Source organism: Protopterus annectens, chromosome 4.part0 (assembly GCF_019279795.1).
Source record: "Protopterus annectens isolate FY-2018-M chromosome 4.part0, PAN1.0, whole genome shotgun sequence".
Classification (NCBI taxonomy): Eukaryota; Metazoa; Chordata; order Ceratodontiformes; family Protopteridae; genus Protopterus; species Protopterus annectens.
Window position 1 is genome coordinate 1,445,553,314 of NC_056733.1, and position 20,111 is coordinate 1,445,573,424.

A 20,111-nucleotide genomic window follows, 5' to 3' on the forward strand; every position below is an offset into this window, starting at 1 on the left:
CAACAAGCAAAATAATTAAAGAAACTACAACTATATTCAACTTCCCTTCTTCTAAATATGAAGCACTATACTTTCTCTTATAAGGTGGAAAAATGAGCTGAATGTGGAATGTTAACTAACAAGTAAGGAGAGAGCTTGCAGCATGGTTAAAATGTTACTTTATACTTGTTTTAGCAGATAATCAGTTATTCAACCATTAGAGACTCTTGAGGAAAGCATTTCAAGTTTCAAAAGTCCAAGGTCCCAGATGGCAAAACATGCAATGATCCCCACCACCCTCAAAAACCACAGACTGCATCTAGGGGTCAAGCAGTACATGAGTGTAAGCTTGCAATATCATGACTATCATACCATCCATTACATTAACATGCAAAATAATTAAATGAACTACAGCCATACTTTTCCGTCCATCTTCAAAATGCTGACTATTACACTATCTTGAACAATTTAGCCAATGGATAAAATGTGACACAGTTACTAAGAGTCAAATTGTGGACTTTATACCCCCAGTATATCTTTATTTGCCAAAAAGGTCACTCTGTTAAAATAAACTTTTCTTTTTGCACGAGTTAGAAGACAAAAAAGTTCTTCAGCAGTTGTAATATATTGTTTTTATTTTATACTCAGCTTTTCAAACATTACAGATGAGAGTAAGTTGAAAATATCCAGGACCCTCACAACCAAAAAAAAAAATGATTCTAATATTCTCTCTTAGCCTGTCTAGCTACAAATTGTCAGTGACAAAAAAAAGTCTTCCCATCTTTTTTATTACTGGGTCATTCTACCCACTGTATTACTAATTTTTTGTTCTTTGACCTATATGTGAGCACACACACACACACACACACACACACACCAATTTCAGCCACTGGTATGACCGTACACCTCTGATATTTACTTTAGGTGAAGTGAATGAATAAATTAATAAATAATAGCCCAAAAGATATTTTATCTCACTGATGTCAGAACCATACAGTGCATCTCCCCTCTGCCCTCTCACCATCTTTGGTCAAGAATCAGAAACAAGGAAAAAAAAACAGGAATAGCTTTTAAGTAGTTCTGTTATGTATTTAGAACATTTATAGAATATCAAGCTTTGCATTATTAAGAATTTTCTAAAGGGTATGAAATCTGAAACTTACATGTCATTACTCCACATATGGTATTGAATCTATGGTGTACGTTGGGTGACAGCTTTCTCTATGTAATACATAGTCACGCTTCTCAAATTTTCTATGTATTTTAGTTCTAATTTTTCCTTCCTCCATGCCTTCTACCATCACATCTAAATAATACCATATGTGGAAATCCTCAGAATAAAGGTGTTATGTAGTGATGATAAAGATTCTGATGAAGAAATGAATAAAACAGCAAGCATGTTTATTAACAGAGGGTATAAACATAATAAAATACAAGATGTTATAAGTAAAATGAATAAAGAGGAAAAAGGTAGGAAGTATAAGCAAAATGTGAAAATAAGACAAAAAACACACAGATGCCGATGAGGATATATTTTTTTGTGATGAAATACACAATTTTAGTGAAAAATTGATAGAGCTGGTGAAATACGGTTGGGATATTTTCAGGGATGACAAATGTATTGAGTATATGTATAATAAAAAAGTGAAATTTTCATATACCAAGGGAAGAAATTTAAAAGATTGTTAGGTACATGGAGCATTCAAGTTACCTAATAGCATCAGATACAAGGAAGTAAGCCAACAGGGAACCTTCCCTTGTGGGAAGTGCAGTGTATGCCCATTTATAAGAAAAAGTTTTTTTAGATATAAATGGTAAGAAATATCAAGAAATAGGCACTTATAATTCTGCAGGTGAAGGAATAATTTATAGCTTGAGATGTAATGAAGGAATAATTTTATAGCTTGAGATGTCCATGTAATAAATATTACATAGGAGAAAGCAAAAGAAGTTTAGCAACAAGGTTAAAAGAGCATATATGTGACATTAAAAAAGGCAGTGAATATAGTCCAGTTGATTTGAAATAATACATATAAAAAAGCAATTGAGAAAGAAAGAATCGGTATTAATTTTAAAATGTAATACTTTGAGCCCTACAGAACTTAATCAAGTGAAACTGGAAATGTTTCCTGTAGAGATGTATCTTTAAAAATTTGAAAATGTTAATTGATGTTTTAACTAATTAACTATTTAAAGGGTGATGTTTTACAAGTGTGTTATACTCTGTAAAAGGCATGCTAAAGCTGAGGCGCTAGAGCAGTTTCTTGTATGTGACTTGTATTTTATTAAACTGTCTTTTTGGAATTTCACTGGCTTTTTTTTTCATGTGGTGGAGAGTATTTGACTGCAGCTGTGGTACTTAAATTTTAAATATTGTTTTACGTACTTGTTAACCTTAACCAGAAAAACCTAATAGACTAACTGCCCCTGATCAGGACCTAACCAGGAGTCAGATCTGGTTAACTGACTGGATCAAAGTCAAAAAGTAGGCAAATGATGTTTGTAACAAACCAATTTGTCCCGGGACATCTTCAGGTGGGGCTAGATAAACAGAGTAGCGGGAATTAAGAGGATAAGGGGAGGATAGGTTTAAATGGGATAGAGAGATGTGTTTGAGGAAATGAGGTAAGGATAAGGAGGGGCTTAACGGGTTTTAGGCAAACGTAACTGTGGTAGGAGTCACATTTTTGGCATGAACTTGTTACTGCAAGTATTATGTCCATGATGACAAGGTGCTGATGGGTGAGCAGGTAGGCCTTGGATTTGAGTGGGTGGCATGAGGAAAGGGAATTATTGGTAAGTAACTATGATCAATGGTGGTGGCTGGTGATGAGTTATTGGTGTTGTAACTTTGGTAGTTTGTGAGAGTGTGATACTTATAGGTGAGGAGTCTGTTGGTGGGTGGTTTAACTTGTTTGGATCTGAGTTTTGTGGTATGGGACAGTATGTATGGGGAATGCTGGTGGTGTGCCTCCTCATGGCTGAAGGTCTGGGTGGCATAAGCATCAGTTCGTATTAGATTTACAGTTAGTTTTTTTTTTGTTTGTTTTTGTGGGTTGTTTGTCTTGTCAAGGGGAGTTTGAGGGATTATGGGGGTACTGCAGGTGAGGCACTGAGCCATTGGTGTTAGGGCATCCCGCTGTTCTTAATGTAGTATGGTAGTTGCAGTAGGTGCAGCTTTTATTCGCAATATATACTTTCGATCTTGCCGTTTATTGGGTTGGAAAGGCCGGTTCTCTGGGAAGGCAGTATTTGTGACAGGCAAAGCAGAGTTATGGTGTCCGCAGGGTTTTTGCATCCATTGGTGGTTTAGTATTTCACGCGTAGTGCCTCCTGTTCATGGGAGTTGTGGAGCTAATTTTTCTGTGCTGTAGTTTGTAGTAGCGGGGTTAGATGCATGTGCAATGGCAGCAAGGGATCTCTGTGGCCATTAAACACTGGCAATGGAGTTACTTCTAGATTGCTCAGCAGGATTTATCTGAATGTCCTTGGTAAAGACACTGTTGACCATTTGGTGGAGTTCATGGGGCAGATTACAGCTCCAGATGACTGAATCATAATAAAAAAAAAATTAAAAATGTTTTTGGGAGCCGTCCAGGGAAGATGTGATTGTCATGGAGCAATTGGCATGCTTTGGGACTGACAGTAGAATCACCTCCTTCTCTTCTGCCCATGAAAGCTAGGTAAGCAAGCCTCTCATCTGTCCATGTTGTCACGGAACATTCTATATTAGGTATCCGAGATGGTCATTCCTCAGTGAGTTGTCGTTGCTGGGCAGTCAGTGGAGGATGGCATGCATTTGGGTTTCTGACTTTGGGTCCTTCAGAGTGGTATGGTTGGGGCAAGCTCTGGTGCACTGGTAGTTCATTAGGATGGTAGAAGCGGTGTTGGATTTGTCCCTATTTTCGCTGCTGTGCGTCATTCAGTGGAGGTTGGATTCTGTAGTGCCCCCATTCTCCTGCTTTATTTCAGAGAGCTGAGTTGGCCTGGTGGTGTGTTTCTCTGATGGAGGTTTCAGAGGGTTCTGTTTGATACTTGGAAGAGTTTTCTTTGAAGGGAAAAGGGAAAGCAGTATGGATGCTCATGGGCTTGGAAGGGCTTGCATTGCTGTGCATGCACAGTTGCTGCCATTTGGGAGTTAACAGTTGGTTGTTGGTGCTGTCAGCATAACTCCTAACTGTACAGACTTTCATAGAATGTCCAGACACGAAACCAAATATTAGCATGCATATGTTGAAACAGATTTAGTAACATCTGTAACATTACATTCTATAACAATATGATAGCTATGGATGAAAAATTGTGCTGTAATGTAATTTTATATAGATTTATCTTCAGCATGTGAAAGGATCATACACATAACACTGATGAATAAATTAGTACAACTAGGTATTGATGTACTCTCGATAAGATGGATAGCTGCATGGCTTACAAATAGGACATGGCAAGTATCATACAGCAACTGGACAGGTAAAATCCTTTGTTGTAGTCAGGGTGTCCTTCAGGGCTCTGTCTTTGGCCCTTACTTGTTTAGATTGTATCTTTCAGACCTAACCTTTCATCTGAGGTTTTCTACAATCTATATGCAGATGCCCTGGAATTGGGTAAACTGATTACATGTGTTACAGATAAGGCATGTCTGCAAATTAACTTGACTAATTTGACCAGTTGAACAGAGGAGAATAATATACTGATAAATACATCAAAATGTAAACCTAGGAGATTTGGTAGGCATGAACTGAAAGGTGAATAATTAATACAGTACACTGTAATTAAATCATTGACTCATTTAAGGATCTGGGTATATGGGTAGAGTCAGCTATAAATTTTTTTTAATGGTTATAGAGCTATAGGTTGTATAAAAAGATTTATAAAGTCTAGGAAATCAAATATAATGACGTCATTGTTTGTTAGTTACATTAGACCCAAACTTAAGTATGGAAACCCATAAGAAAACAAGCATAATTAAACTGGAAAGAGTACAATGGAAATATACCAAGAATATCAATGGAGGTGAAAATGTAAGTTATATCTGAATATAGTTCCCAGATCAGACAACTAGTTAATGCAGGTGGTAAGGGGTGGGCATAGTTTTTGATTTTCCATGTACACACAGGGTAGGGGGGTTGATTCCCATCTTAATTTCTATTGTGCCTAACCCTATTTATAGGATATGAGGGATTTGAAGGGCACTTGGGTTGCAGCTTGTCTGACCAAATCTGCTTGGAGATTTGAATCGTTGTGTTCTTTTGGGGCTGAGCATCTGACTAGTAGTTCCGTAATTGTGTGGTTTGAGATTGATACTTAGAAATTTTGCAATTTTTGTGACAGACAGGTGCTTAATTTGTTTTCTTTGCAGGTGGGGAAGAGCAGAGTGGACATCAGTTGGTGACCTGAAGGAAGTGGGTCAGAAGTGGAAGTTCAGGTGCTGGTGGCTGTCTCCATTGATAGAATGGTGCACAAAGGTGATCAAGTGGAGGTAAGTAACAGTCGCTGGCCTGCTGGACATTATTGGATGTAACTGATTCTGATGAGCTGGATGTTCTGGTTGTTGGAGTGGTGCACAATGAGGTCACAGGGAATCTGATGTTACTATGAGGGGTCTGCGTGGTTCTTTAAGGTATCTTGTATTTGGTGCGGTTTGGGTAATAGGTCGGCAAGTTAAGAGGGTGTATGGGTTGGGGAATTTTAGGAGGGGTCTGGGGTTCTTGCAGGTAGAGTGGACACGCAGCTGTCATAGGCATAGGAAGTTACTAGGTTAATGGTTTTAGGGCTCTTAAGTCGCTTATCTATCGATGTTTCAGTTATGGTTATTGCGCAATTTTGTTTGGAAGATGGGGTATGCTGTCGGGGGGGGGAGGCTAGGTTGAGGTGTGATAAACAACATGGTAATGTATACTTTACTCTGTACTTGGCGTGATTTCTAGGCTACTGGTTCTAAGGTTTTTCATGACCTAGCCATGTTCAGGTAAGTGAGATTCCACAATCTAGAGTGCATTACATGTTGCTTTTAAGTCAGACATGGGTGAATGTTGTCCTTGTCCAAAGGGCACATAGGTGGAGCCATAAGGGGAATTTGTATCTCTGTTTTTTGTAATAGGCTGTATAGCAGGATTGTAGATGGTTTTAATTTTCTTTGTCTAATTATTAATTTTGTTTAAAGCTCCTTTGTTGGTAGAAGAGTGATAATTTTATTTTAGGATAAGACTTGTTAATGCAAGTTTTGTCTTACTTTGCATGGGGATCTGTTGTACTGTTACTATGTGAGGTGGGAAGTAATGGGTAGTAATCGGAAGTGTGGGTATCTTTGTTATGGCATCTTAATTGTCAGGGGTGTTTTGCATCTAGTAGGGTCTGCATTTCTTTGATTATTTTAACAGATTACTGTTTTTATAATTTAATATATATAAAGCACTTTGTCTATTCAGAATCTTCAGAAATCTTTTTCTGTTTAAAAACTGTCATAGCTTGTTGTCTTAGGCTATTTTGTCCCACCCTCCCTCCCTGTTGGTGTCTTGCTCTTATACTTGGTGGCTTTGCAGTTGCCCGCCCCTACTGTGACACACCTCCCAGTCTAGTGTCATTAGCTCATTCTTCTTAATACAGAGAGAACATTTGATAAGGCCTTCTGTTCCTCCTTTTTACCTTTTCAAAAAGTAAAACAAAACTTTTTTTCTTCTTCGCCTGAACCTTCTTGTGTTCTGACTGTCCTTCTCAAACATATTGGAAATATACAGTATATTTCAGAGCATTTGTTATAACTGTATTTGCTATAACTGATTTAAGTATTTTTTTCTGGCTTTTTGAATATTTACTGCTTAGCGACTGCATCTTAGCCTGTTTATACAGCTCTGCATTCTATTTTAAACTGTTTTTGTGTTGATTAACTGTTTTGCACTCTTAAAAAGTTATTTGTTGCTTAATTTTACCTGTAGGCTAACACACTCAAGTGTGCTTGCCACTTAAAAGCATTTATAGCATTTACTGTCTGTTTTTTTTCCTTGTCTCTGTAAAAAAAAAAAAAAAAATCTCTTGTTTTCCCACCTTACTGAACTAGAGTAGTCCAGTTTCAGAGTTGCTGATCCCTGGGCTTTGTTTTTAGTTCCTGTTACTGATCCATTGCCTTATTAGGAAGGAGGGAAGTTTCTTTGCTTACCAGTGGGAGTGGGAAGCACTGAGCAGCCTTTTTGTCCGAATTGGTGAAGTTTCAGCCAGAAACTAGTAGTCTATTGGTCGTTTGGGCCAATTCCTAGCTCCTTTCGCCCCTGCTATAAAACACGCTAAACACGTGTTTTCCAGCTTGTACCAACTCTGCACAGATCCTCGTGGTGGCCTGCAGAGTGATCCAAGCAGCAGAGAGCTAAAAGAGTGACTTTCTACCAGATATAAGTATTTTTGTGGCTTTCCCACTGTTATTAAGCTAGCGACTGCATTTCGCCTGTTTTACTGCTACTTTAAGTGATTTCTGCATTTTACACTGTTTATTGCACTTTAAGTTACTAATTGTTGCAAATTGTTTCTGTAGGCTACACACTAAAGTGCGCTAGCCGATTTACAGCATTTATAGCATTTACTGTCTGTTTTTTCCTTATCTCTGTAATAAAACAAAAAGCTCTTGTTTTCCCACTTTACTGAACTAGAGTAGTCCAGTTTCAGAGTTGCTGATCCCTGGGCTTTGTTTTTAGTTCCTGTTACTGATCCATTGCCTTATTAGGAAGGAGGGAAGTTTCTTTGCTTACCAGTGGGAGTGGGAAGCACTGAGCGCCTTTTGTCCGATTTGGTGAAGTTTCAGCCAGAAACTAGTAGTCCATTGGTCGTTTTGGGCCAATTCCTAGCTCCCTTCAGCCCCCTGCTATAAAACACGCTAAACTGTACTGCTGATCTAACCAGCATATCCTATAACTGAAAAGTTCATCTCTACTTGATTCCCAAGTAGACTATTCTCTATCTGTAAAGCCTAGCACTTACTCCTACAGTACTTGCACCTTGATAAAGCACTCTTATTATAGATAGTACCCCACCAGCCCAAAACCCACTTCCCCCGGAGTCCTTTGAAAGTTCTTTATCTACTACTTCTAGTATGTCGAGGGATAAGTTGCTAGTGTCCTCTCCAGCTCAACTGGTGAACCTGGGAATATTGAGGCAATGTTACAATTGCCTCATGTACACAGACAATCCTCTCCTTCTCCCACAAAACACAAATACATGCGAGAGATGCAACTATACGGCCAAACTGGAGGCTGAGCTCTCTCAACATAGAACTGGCAAGACCAGACAGGAGGAGAAGGAAACCACACACAATACATACCCAGTCACACATGGTACCATCACAACTTCAAATCATACACATACTCACACAAAGACATACTCGGAGGCTCTGGTCAAAAATTTACCAAAACAGCAGAGGCCACCAAAGCAGACACCCAAACAACTACCACCTCATGACCCAACACATGCAACACATAGACCACACAGTCAGAGTGTCAAACAGTCACAGCCCTTAAGGCCAAACAAAATGCCAGACACACTTGTCATTGGTGATTCCATAGTCAGGCACACTGACGTCCCGCTCACCAGACTGAGTAAGGAGAAGGTCACAGTAAGCTGCCTGTCGGGTGCTAGAATCCGCCACATAACGCAAGCACTCAGGTCTCTCAACAGCAGGTACAAGTACGACTCAGTCATTGTCCACGCTGGTGTCAACGACCTGAGACGTACCTCCTTGGACTACATGAAAAGGGACGTTGAGGAGCTCTCTGATTATGTAGCCCAGGCAGGTATGACCCTGACCTTGAGCAGTATCCTACCTTCACCTAGAATGATGCCACAATACAGTGATAAGATGATCAGCTTTAATAATTGGCTTAAATTCTGGTGTCATTCAAAGGGATCCAATGTCTGTCTGCCTGGGATGACATGCTGGACAAGCCACGCTGCTTCGCAAGGGACGGCTTGCACCTGTCACCCTGGGCTTCCGGATATTGGCAAAGGCTCTTGCCACCCCATAGTGCCTTTTAGGCAAGGCTCAAATTCTAAACCTACCACCCTAGAACACCAAAAGGAAAAAACTAAGGGTAATGCTGCTCAATGCCAGAAGTCTCAATCTCAAGATGCACGCACTCGAGGCCCTTCTCAATATGGAGAACATCGATGTCTGTGCTGTGACAGAAACCTGGTTCAAGGCTCCTGAGAGCACCCCAGCACTAACAGGTTTCACCTCATATCATGCGTTCCGGCCCCAAAATCCGGACAACACCAAGAAAGGAGGGGGGGTGTCCATATTCATAAAGGACACCCACACCTCAAGGTTGGTGGCAACGCACGATGCATCGGAGACCATCCAGGTGCAATTAACCATAGGCAAGACTGCTCTGCAATTTGTAGCATGTTACAGGCCACCCTCTCAAACTCAGGAACCTCACATGGCCTACCTGAAAACATTGGAGGGGATAAATGTATCTCCAAACACCATCATACTAGGTGACTTCAACTACCCTAATATAGACTGGGAACACTACTCAAGCCCGAACACTCTAACCCAAAGATTCCTGGAGTTCATAAACTCAAATGCCATGGAACAACTAGTCACCATCCCCACAAGAGGTGAAAACATACTTGATCTCATCATCACGAACATGGGATCAAAATGTTCAACACCGGAAGTATACCCCTCACTGGTGAGATCAGATCATAAACTAATCTCGCTGGAGGTCCTCATCCCGCCCCCACCTGAAACAAAAAAAGACCACAGTGAAAAACTTCTCAAAAGCCGATTTCACACTTCTAAAAACTAGTGTGGTCTCCTTTAAGGCCCCTGAGCCAGTGGTAAACATTACTCAAACCGCTGAATCACTTACAAATGCCTTCTACCAGCACCTACAGGACTGCATGGATCAGGCAATCCCAAACAAAACTAAGACTCTCTGTACCAAAGGCAAGCGTCCAGTCTGGTGGACCCCAGCCATAAACAAGCTCTACAACAAAGGAGGAAGCTACTACAAGATAGAGCAAAATCCTTGAAAGGTAAGACACCTTTGATCATTATAAGTAAAAAACTAAGAGCTCTCATAAAATCATCCAAGGCTAATTTTGAGAGAAAAATCGCCAAGGACTCTAAAGACAATCATAAGGCCTTCTTTAGCTATGTTAGAAACCTAGGAGGAAACTCCCAGATATGCTCAGAATTAGTTCAAAATGATGTGAAAATTACTGAACCTACACACATTGCTAACATACTGGCTGACAGGTTCAGTGCAAACTTCTCCCCTCCCCAAAAGGAGAGATATCTATTCCAGAGGATTGTAGCCCCAAACATCTCCAACGCCCAGGTGAGAACTGCCCTCACTAAGGCAAAAACACAGCATCCATGGGACCGGATGGTGTCCCCGGCTGTGTGCTTCATGAACTCAACGAGGAATTAAACCCACAGTTAGGACAGCTGTTTAATCTTAGCCTCACCTCAGGATACATACCCAAGGAGTGGCGCACGGCGACTGTGGTCCCACTTCATAAGGGCGGTGCCTCCACAGACCCTGGAAATTACCGCCCCATTAGCTTGACAAGCCTTATCTGCAAAGCCATGGAGAGGATCATAATGGAACTCATAAATAAAGACATAGGGAACTTGCAGACTTTGGATCCAACCCAGTTTGGCTTTGTCAAAGGCAGATCCTGCCTCTTAAACTTGGTTGACTTTTTCGAGACAGTCACCAAGGCCATTGATGAGGGTAAGGCAGTCCATACAGCCTACCTCGACCTGGCAAAGACCTTCGACACAATACCCCACTCAGGTATCATCGAAAAACTCATCAGCTTGAATGTAAACCCATACATCACAAGATGGGTTGCAAACTGGCTAAGCGACAGAACCCACAGGGTCAGAGTTGCTGGAGCCATGTCAGACTCAAAGCCTGTCACAAGTGGTGTCCCACAGGGCTCAGTCCTGGGTCCACTCTTGTTCGGCATCTACTTTTCTGAAGTACAAGCAAACACAGGAGGGTTATGGCTGACAAAGTTTGCAGATGACTGCAAACTGGGCCATAGTCGAAAACACATCTGACACAGATATTCTCCAGAAGGGCCTCACAGAAACGGATAACTGGTGCCAGAGCCATGGCCTGAAGTTAAACGCCAAAAAATGTATAGTCATACCCTTCGGGAAAAACAAGGTTACCCCTAGCTACCATATAGGTGACAATCCACTGAGCACAGAAAAAGTCATCAGGGATCTGGGGACCCAAGTTGACAGTAGTCTTCGTTTGACACTCATGTTGCTAAAGTAGTTAGGAAAACCTTCTATATCGCCCACCTGATCATGAAGGGATTCACATCTAGATCAAGGGAGGTCATCGTCCCCCTGTACTCATCACTCATTAGACCTATGATTGAGTACAATGCCCCGTTCGGAATGTATCTGACCAGACACCTGATGCAGCTTGAAAGGCCCCAAAAGTTCCTCACCAAAAGGATAAAGGGTCTCAAAAATATATCTTATGCTGCCCGACTGAAAGAACTCCAGCTTTATTCAGTCTCATACCGCTTGCTCAGAGGTGACCTGTGCCTGACATATAAGGCCATGTCAAACCCAGATTTGATGAATATGCTTCACCTCAAAAAATCTAGATCCCTCAGAACCACAAGGGCGGAAGACTTAAACCTTGACACGGTTATAAATAGAACGTGCTGGAGGGACAGATTCATCACCCAGAGACTCCCTATGCTGTGGAACAAAATCCCGGTACATGTGAGGCAGAGCACCTCGCTGGCCTTGTTCAAGAGGAATCTTGACCAATGGATGGGAGATCGCAGATATACCCCAGGGATTACTTCAGTGTCACTGCTTGACAGAGGCACAGAAAAATGATAGGCATAGTTTTTATTCAAACTAAAGGGGTGGCGAAAGCCACATAACTATGGGCTAGGCTTATAAATGCCCTTGGGCAGATAGCCTAGTATGAACCTATGAACCTATGAACCTATGAACCTATGAGATATGCCCTGGGTGGTGCATAGTGGTCCTTAAGAAATTGGATTATGCATGTGTGAAGAACTTAGTCTTTTCTTTTACAGATCACTCTGAGTGCATATGGGGACATGCAGACTTGGTATTAGTTGGGGGGACTGAAGAAATGTGGGCTCGACAGGTGAGAGAAGAAGCTGAGGAGGGTTTCGGCTGATGGAGTGGTATGAAAGGAGGTCACTGGTTGCCAGCAGTGCAGCTGAATATGGAGTTTGTTTGTTTTTTTTTCCATCCCTGGCATTCACAAGGTAATGTCTTGTTTTGTTTTGATCTTGTGCGGGGAACATCATGGTTGAATTTTATACTGTTTTATGGGTAGCGGAGGTCTTCTTTGGAATGGGTCGGATAGTGTTTCAGATGTTAGGGGTAGGGGATTAGCAGGTTGCATTGTGTAAGTTAGGCTTGTGAGCTAGATGAGGGGTTTTGATAGCAGGATTTCACTTTGAGTTACTGCAGTTTCAGGAGAGACTGGGTTAGATTGATTCACTACATTTTGGAAGGTAATGGTATGTCATGTGACCTAGTGGCATTGGGTATTCTCTAGTTTGTTGGTATAATGTGTTTGGTTAGTTTTGCCTGGTTTGGTTTCTTTTTGGTGGTGTATTTGGAGTTATACTGCTACCAGCCATGAAGGTGAGTCAAGTGTTTTATTGTTCATAATGGGTAGTTGGTGTGATGGCAACATTTTATTAAATGGAATTTAAAAAGAGATTTAGAAGGAGTATTACATTCATTGGACAGAAAAGAAAAAAAATTACTTTCTTTGGGAGATAAATGGGGATGCAATCTGACATGAGGGTATGCAGAAGACTTGGCATGGCTTCAAGTGGCAGTGGGCGAAGTGTTGGTTGTGGTGGATGGTAGTTACCCTGAGTCAGTACTGGATAGTGGTAGGGATGGTAGAATGGCTCTTGGCTGTTATTATGTAGGGCCACTGTTACAGATAGTTGGCTATTGCCTGTGCATGGTTTTAAGTGGCAGTGGGTTAACTTTTGTGATGGATCATGGGTTTGTTTTTTTTACTCAGTCATGGTCTATTGCCTATTTTATGTATGTGACAGAGTTTATAACTTGGGGTTGGGTTGGTGGCTTGTGTGAGAGACAAAAGAAGGGTTGAGGGGATATTGAGTATTTGGTTTATGTGTTAAGCTGAGTTAGGTTAATTTGGGTCGTTGTGTATTATGGTTCATTTTTAAGGGTCTATATCATATGAGCGAATCACACAAATTGTGAATGCTCATAATATCGAATGTACCGGACTTCGAAGTGCTTTTTCTGAGATTGCGGTACAGTGAAGAATGGAATATTTGCACTTTCCTCACTGTAGTGTGATCTCGGACTTGGAATATATATTTAGCAGGGGGTGTGGGGGGCACAGCCCCCACAATAGGAAGTTTGAGGTCCGGTATGTGAGATATTATGAGTGTTTGCAATTTGTGTGATTCGCTCATATGATATAGACCCCATTTTTAATTGTCAATATAGAACTGGCAGAGCTTCTGGCTTGGGCTGTTAAATGCCAGGATGGCCATTTTAAAACATTTTGTTATAATGGATAGTTGGTGTGATGTTAAGATTGTTATTGCATTACCGTTGAGGACATTTATTTGGTTATTACATTCATTGGCTGTCAAATGAGGTTACAATGTGGCACGATGGTATGCTATTGCCTCTGCGTGGTTTTCAGTGGCAATGGGCTTGGCGTTTGGTTGTCCAGTTGGCTGGGAATGCCCTTGGATTCATTGTGAGGCTTTCATTGGAAGTGAGATAAGGATAATTTAGTTCATGTGCAGTTGTTATGCAAGGTTTATGAGGTTATGGCTGGTACCTTACCATAAGAGGGGATCAGTGGTTTGTTTTCAGCTGTTTTGGTAATTGGTGAATTTCAGTAGTTGTGTGATGGGGTTTTAGGAGTGATGACTCGGATACAACTTGCTTAGGGGATAAGTGTGATGCCCATGCACTGGCCCAGTAATCAAGGAGCCTCAGTCCTCACCACTAACACCAGTGAGGGTTATCCACATTGGGAAAGATAACAAATACACACACAGTAAAGTACACTCTCCCATAAGAGCACACAGAGATCACAGTCAGTCTGGAGCTGGTTTCTCCCTTTCTCTTCAGATCCCCACTGGCACAGCTATAGGGTACAGATCTCAGCCGAGTAGTCAAACCAAAATCTCCAGTGCCATCTCTGTCCAACCAGTGCTTCGTGTCCCTGCCCAAGTAGCTGACACACACACACTTTGAGATTTGGTTTATATGCACATATACAGACACTCCTGGGGAAGGCTGGCATAGGTTATACAGCTATGTCCCCTCCTGCCTCCTTATCATGGTAAGGTTTCATCATGTTAACATGGTACAATTTGTGCCCCTACCTCCTGCCTAGCAGTTCTGCCATGTAGTTAAAATCACTTACCTTCCTTAACACCTTGTAGGGTCCCTCCCTGGTTGCTTGCAGCTTGTTGTGTCTGACAGGAATGAGAACCATTGCTTGCTTCCCTACAGCATACTCTCTAACTCATGCATTCCTGTCATACCAGACCTTTTTCTGCTGTTGGGCTTCCACCAGGTTCTCCTGGGCCAAGCCCATGAGTTCCCTGAGCCTTGTCCTGAGGTTTAGGACTTGTGCCACAACAGACTCCTTGTGAAATTCACACTCACCTTCCCACTCATCTTGAATTAAATCTAGATGTCCCCTCAACTATGCCCATACAGCAACTCAAAGGGTGAAAACCCCATGGATTCCTAGGGAACCTCTCTGTTAGCAAACAACAGATAAGGCAAATATTTGCCCAGCTCCCTCTTAAACTTGTCTGCAAATGCTCGTAGCACAGACTTGAGTATAGAGTTTAACCTCTCAATAAGACCATTAGTCTGGGGATGGTAGGGGGTGGTCTTCAGGTGATTCACCCTACAGTACTTCCACAGACAAGCTAGCAGGTCTGACATGAAATTGGCACTCCTGTCAGTCAGTATTTATTTTGGCAAACTCACCCTGCTGAAAATCTCTAACAAAGCATTTGCCACCTTTTCTGCCTCAATGGAGGACAAATCCTCTGGCTCAGGGTATCTTGTAGCATAATATACTACCACTAGGATATACATTTTCCTTGTGGAACTTGGAGTACTCTGAGACCCCACAATATCCATAGCTACCCTCTGAAATGGCTCCTGAATCACAGGCAATGGCATCAAAGGAGCTCTCATCTTGTCTCCTGCCTTTCCTACCTTTTGGCACTGCTCACGGGTCCTGCACTACCCTGTTACATCTCTGAAAATTCCAGACCAATAGAAGTTCTGCAAAATATGTCTCCATCTACATTTTATGCACATATGACCTGCAATGGGAATATCATGGACTTTGGCTAGAAGCACCAGATGGTAGGCTCTAGGCAGTACCAACTGCTGTATCCTCTCACCTTCTAGCCCTCTCTCAGGGACCCACTTTCTCTATACAGTAATCATTTGTCCCAGTATACAGATTTACCCTTCCCATGAGAATCAGGTGCCTCAATAGCTACCTGCCTCAGGCCTTGCAATGTCGAGTCTTAAGAGCTGAGCCTGTTTCAACTCTCTTTGTAACCTTTCCCAGATCCCCTTCCACAGGAAGTCTGGCATCCTCTGACAGCGGTGCCTCACTGTCAGCCTGGGTACTATTACTCACCTCTCCCTTTGCAGTCACCCTGTCCAAGGGAACATCAGTACCCACAAGCAGCTGTGGCTCTCCTTCAGCCTCACTGCTACAGAGTAGATCCGTCCCTGAAGTAACCACCTCACCAGTCCTGGCTACAATTGTGCAATCTGTCTGGGTCTCCCCCAGGCTACCAGATCCACATGCTTGTCTCCAAGCCTGATTGCATGTAACTGCACAAACACATGGTACTGTCTTATCAAAATCATTATCAGAACATCTGCAGGGATATCCTCAAACATACCTACTTGCTGGCTTCCTTTTCTATCCTCCCAGTCAAGCTGAACCCTAGCCAAAGGTATTTGGAATGGGGTCGTCCTAAAGCTCTGACTGGAATAGACTGCCCAGGCAAGTAGTACTCCTCTCTAACCATTGCAGACTTCACAATGGTTATGTCAGAGGCTGTGTCTCTCTTAGCAATGGCCTCTTTGCCATTCACTATGATATGATATAACCTCTTTTGGTAGTTTGGTACCCTTGTTTTCTCATGATAACCTACTGTTGGCATGTTGTCTTTCCCACTTACTGGCTCTCTCACCATTTGTTCCCCACCTTGCCTCCATGGACATCTATATGACACATGGCCCCACTGGTTGCATCCAAAACATTTAACCCTAGCTCCTGGATGTGTACCTGGACTAGTGGCTTCCCCTGCTACTGGCAGATTCTGTTGGGGCAGTCTGGGCTGCTCACCATGTGTTCCTTTAGACCCATAATCAGTATAGGGGGTCCCCTTTCCTGTGCAGGGATGCCCTGCTTGTTAGGTATAGGTCTCCCTTCTTCCCCAATTCATCTGAAGTAGCACATTGTCTATCAGCTAACCAGATCAATCATGTCCTCAGGCAAAGTGCTAAGGGCTTGTTACCTCACCAAAAGGTCTGCCAGCCCTTAAGTGGTGACCTGACATCCACTCACTCACCTATGAAAATAAGTGCTCAGTTCATCAACATATTCACTCACACTTTCTTTTGCCTTGTGTCTATGCTCACAATACTTTTTTCCTATAAGTTTCAGGTGTTAGCTTAAAAACTTCTAACAGACAATTTTTAACAGCAGTATAAATTAAGAAATCATTGTCTGACAGTTTGGTAAAGCTGTAAATGTACTTTCCATGGAGTAAGGGAGTCAGGAACTGTACCTAGAGCCTTTGATCAACATCATACTTTGTACATACCCTTTCAAACATATGAATGAAATTATCAAAATTATTCCCTCTGTAAACTGTAGAAAAAAATGACTGACCTTTTGTGCTTCTGGGGGTCCAATTACTCCCTTCCCCATTACCTCCATAACTCTGGTGATGAGTCAGCATCTCCTTTTCGTGCTGCCTCTGCCTCTCCTTTTCCTCAGCTTCCAGGTGTAGCAGTTTCTCATTCTTTGAAGCCTGTAGATTTCTCAGTCTCTCTGCTGTTTCTGTTTCCAAATGCCTGGCCTCCAACTCAAGTCTCTTTAGCTCCAGATGGGTTTTTAAGAGCCCTGCAGAAAGGCTGAGATGTCCATTCTCTGAGTGTTGTACATCTCCACGGCCAGTCTGATCACCCTCCTGATTGCTGTTTTCTGATGCAGCTGTGACCAAAGCTGCAATCATGTCTGCCTTAGTCAGGTTTCCATGCACCATTCCCTTAGCCTGGCTATCTCAGCCAACTGGCTCCTCGTCAGCTTGCCATACTCCTTTGCTGCCATGCTTGCCTGCTCTCCCTGGCTGACTAAGCTAACAAAAAAAAAAAATAAAACAATTGTGATTTGAACTCTGAATATTCACTGCATGGCTGATTTAGAGTACAAAAACACCTTCAGTGATCACTGTACACAAGCTACAGGAATTCACTATCCACACCCCTACAAGCCAATTGCCAATCAATTAATATGTGGTGTGGATATCCCATCACTGCCAACCAATTAATATGTGATGCCCGTGCACTGGCCCAGTAATCAATCCTCGCCACTAACACCAGTGAGAGGTGTCCACATTAGGAAGGATAACAAATACACACACAGTAAAATACAATTTCCCTTAAGAGCACACAAAGATCACAGTCAGTATGGGTCTGGTTTCTCCCTTTCTCTTCAGATCCCCAGTAAGACTCCCCACAGGCACAGCTATAGGGTACAAATCTCAGCAGAGTAGTCAAGCCAAACCCTCCAGTGCCATATCTGTCCAACCAGTGCTTCATGTCCCTGCCCAAGTAGCCGACACGCGCACGCACACACAAACACACACACACACACACACACACACACACACACACACACACACACACACACTTTGAGATTTGGTTTATATACACAAACACAGACACTCCTAGGGAAGGCTGGCACAGGTTCTCCAGCTATGCCCCCTCTTGCCAGGCTATAAGGTAGTAATCACTGCCACCAACTACTCCTAACAGTTACTAAAAAGCCCCTTACCAAAGGGTGTCCAATTATTATTGTGCAATATTATTATCCAATTAGTAAGTGTGATGAACAGTAAGGCTTATTTGGAGTGGCTTTGTACAGTATCACTATATACATGCAATGTACTCTAAAGCTTAAATTATCCCTGCACAAAACAGCCACAGTTGAAAGGTTTAAAAATATTTAATAATAAATAATAAAAATGCAAGACAAATCTTCTCACTTCACCACAGTGCTAATCAATAGTTCATAAATCACAGGAAAAAATTAAAATAATACTGTAGATAGTCTGACATAAATATAGAAAACAGCTAGACTAAATCTGACTAAATTCTTATCTAAATCTAAGATCAATCACAGTTCTAAATAAACTTACATATAGAGCAAATGCACAGTACTGGTGAGTGATGTTCTTCAGACAAAATCCAAAATGCTCTGATTTTTTTCTCTCTCCGAGAAAGTCTTAAAAATAATACATTACTGCTGAATCATTTTAGATTACATCATGCTTCTCTGGTTTCCAGACTAACAGAAACTCAGAGTTTTAACATTTCTGTGATCTTGGCCAGGAAGATACAGCAATAAAGGCATTATATATGTAAAATCTAGCAATTAATTCTGTTCTCAAAACAATACAAGGAATTTCTCAGTCCAGACATTATGTCTGCGAGCTTTGAGATCAAACAGTCATACAATGCTTGACAGTCCTACAATCTTGACTTATCAGTTTTCTTCCAGCAGAGTGCACTGTGGTTACATTTTTGAAGTTCAACATTTAACAGAGTTTTCTTACATTTAAGAGGACAAGCCTGTGGATTATATTCATATTTACAATGATCTTTATCCTAGTTTACCCCTGGCTGCTATGTGTTCCTAACCGTAGCGATCCTGTGCTACTCTTTAACTTGACCCTACTCCCTGGACGGATGGGATTTTACCTGGCAAGCAATAACCCATTTAAAGGACCTTCTACTGCCTCATTCCCTGCTACCTCAAAGTTTTGGTCTCACTACTCGAACCCTGTATTTAAGGAAGCTAGAAAGTATGTGTTCCTTCATCTAGCTAATTTTACTCTTTTACATTTTTGTATAAACGAGAATTTTTTTTTTTGCCTCTGACCTTCTGTGACGCTATTTAGTAAGGACTCATAGCAGACGCACCCTCCCCTTGCCTCACATTAGTTGCTGCTTTCTCCTCTTCTGGCCTGTCCTCCTCACTCCTTTCCTAGCCTGAGTAATAATTTTCCTTTTTCTCTCCCGCTCATGCTATTACCTGCTAACTACCTTCTTCTGTAATTAACCTTTAGTCCACTAGATGTCACTCTAACTTGCAAAGTTATTCTACCTTAATTTCTCTACCCACTACATTAAACTTAACTAAATTACTCACTGCTATACCTAATACTTCCAATCCTTTCCTCTTGTCCCATACTGAAAAATGTATTTCTTTTCTCTATTAAGATCTTAAGCTTAGCCCCTTTCTCACTCTTTTCACCCACTCTTACTCACCTCACATGCCTTTTACTGATTGTCTTTGGACTGCCTTCCTCCACTTTGTCTGAACCCGCTCCATTCGCCCTGAGGGCTCACTCCACTCCCCTACCCTACCCCCAAATTCCAACCACCCCTACAACTCCTAAACTTATACTCCTTTACCACACCCCCTCCTTCTCACACCAGTCACACTTTACCCCTCTCATCCAGCTCTACCAATAACCACCCACCTGCATCCTTTCAATTGACACTCTTACCTCTCCTCTCTTCCTGTCTTCACTTCCATCTCTTATTCCCAATTTACTTTCATACACTTGTCCTGTCACTATGCCTTACCTACTTACTTCAACTAATTTTAAACACATCCTCCTATTCTCACTTTTTCCTTTCCTTCTCTTACCCTACCTTCTCACCTCTTATGAACAACTTACCCTACTGGCGTCACACACCTTCATTCAAATTACTAGCTCACCATCCCATAACACATTCCAAGCCTGTTCTCACATAATTTCTTCTCCCAGCTACC

At 41.8% G+C, this 20,111-nt stretch overlaps 1 long non-coding RNA gene across 1 annotated transcript in view; it reads left to right on the forward strand.

Moving 5' to 3' along the window:
• Nucleotides 1-20,111, forward strand: part of LOC122799904 — a 210,262-nt gene that overhangs the window by 15,225 nt on the left and 174,926 nt on the right. The window contains exon 2 of the long non-coding RNA XR_006364511.1: nucleotides 5,339-5,458. This is a non-coding gene — a long non-coding RNA (uncharacterized LOC122799904). The remainder of the gene's footprint in view (nucleotides 1-5,338; nucleotides 5,459-20,111) is intronic.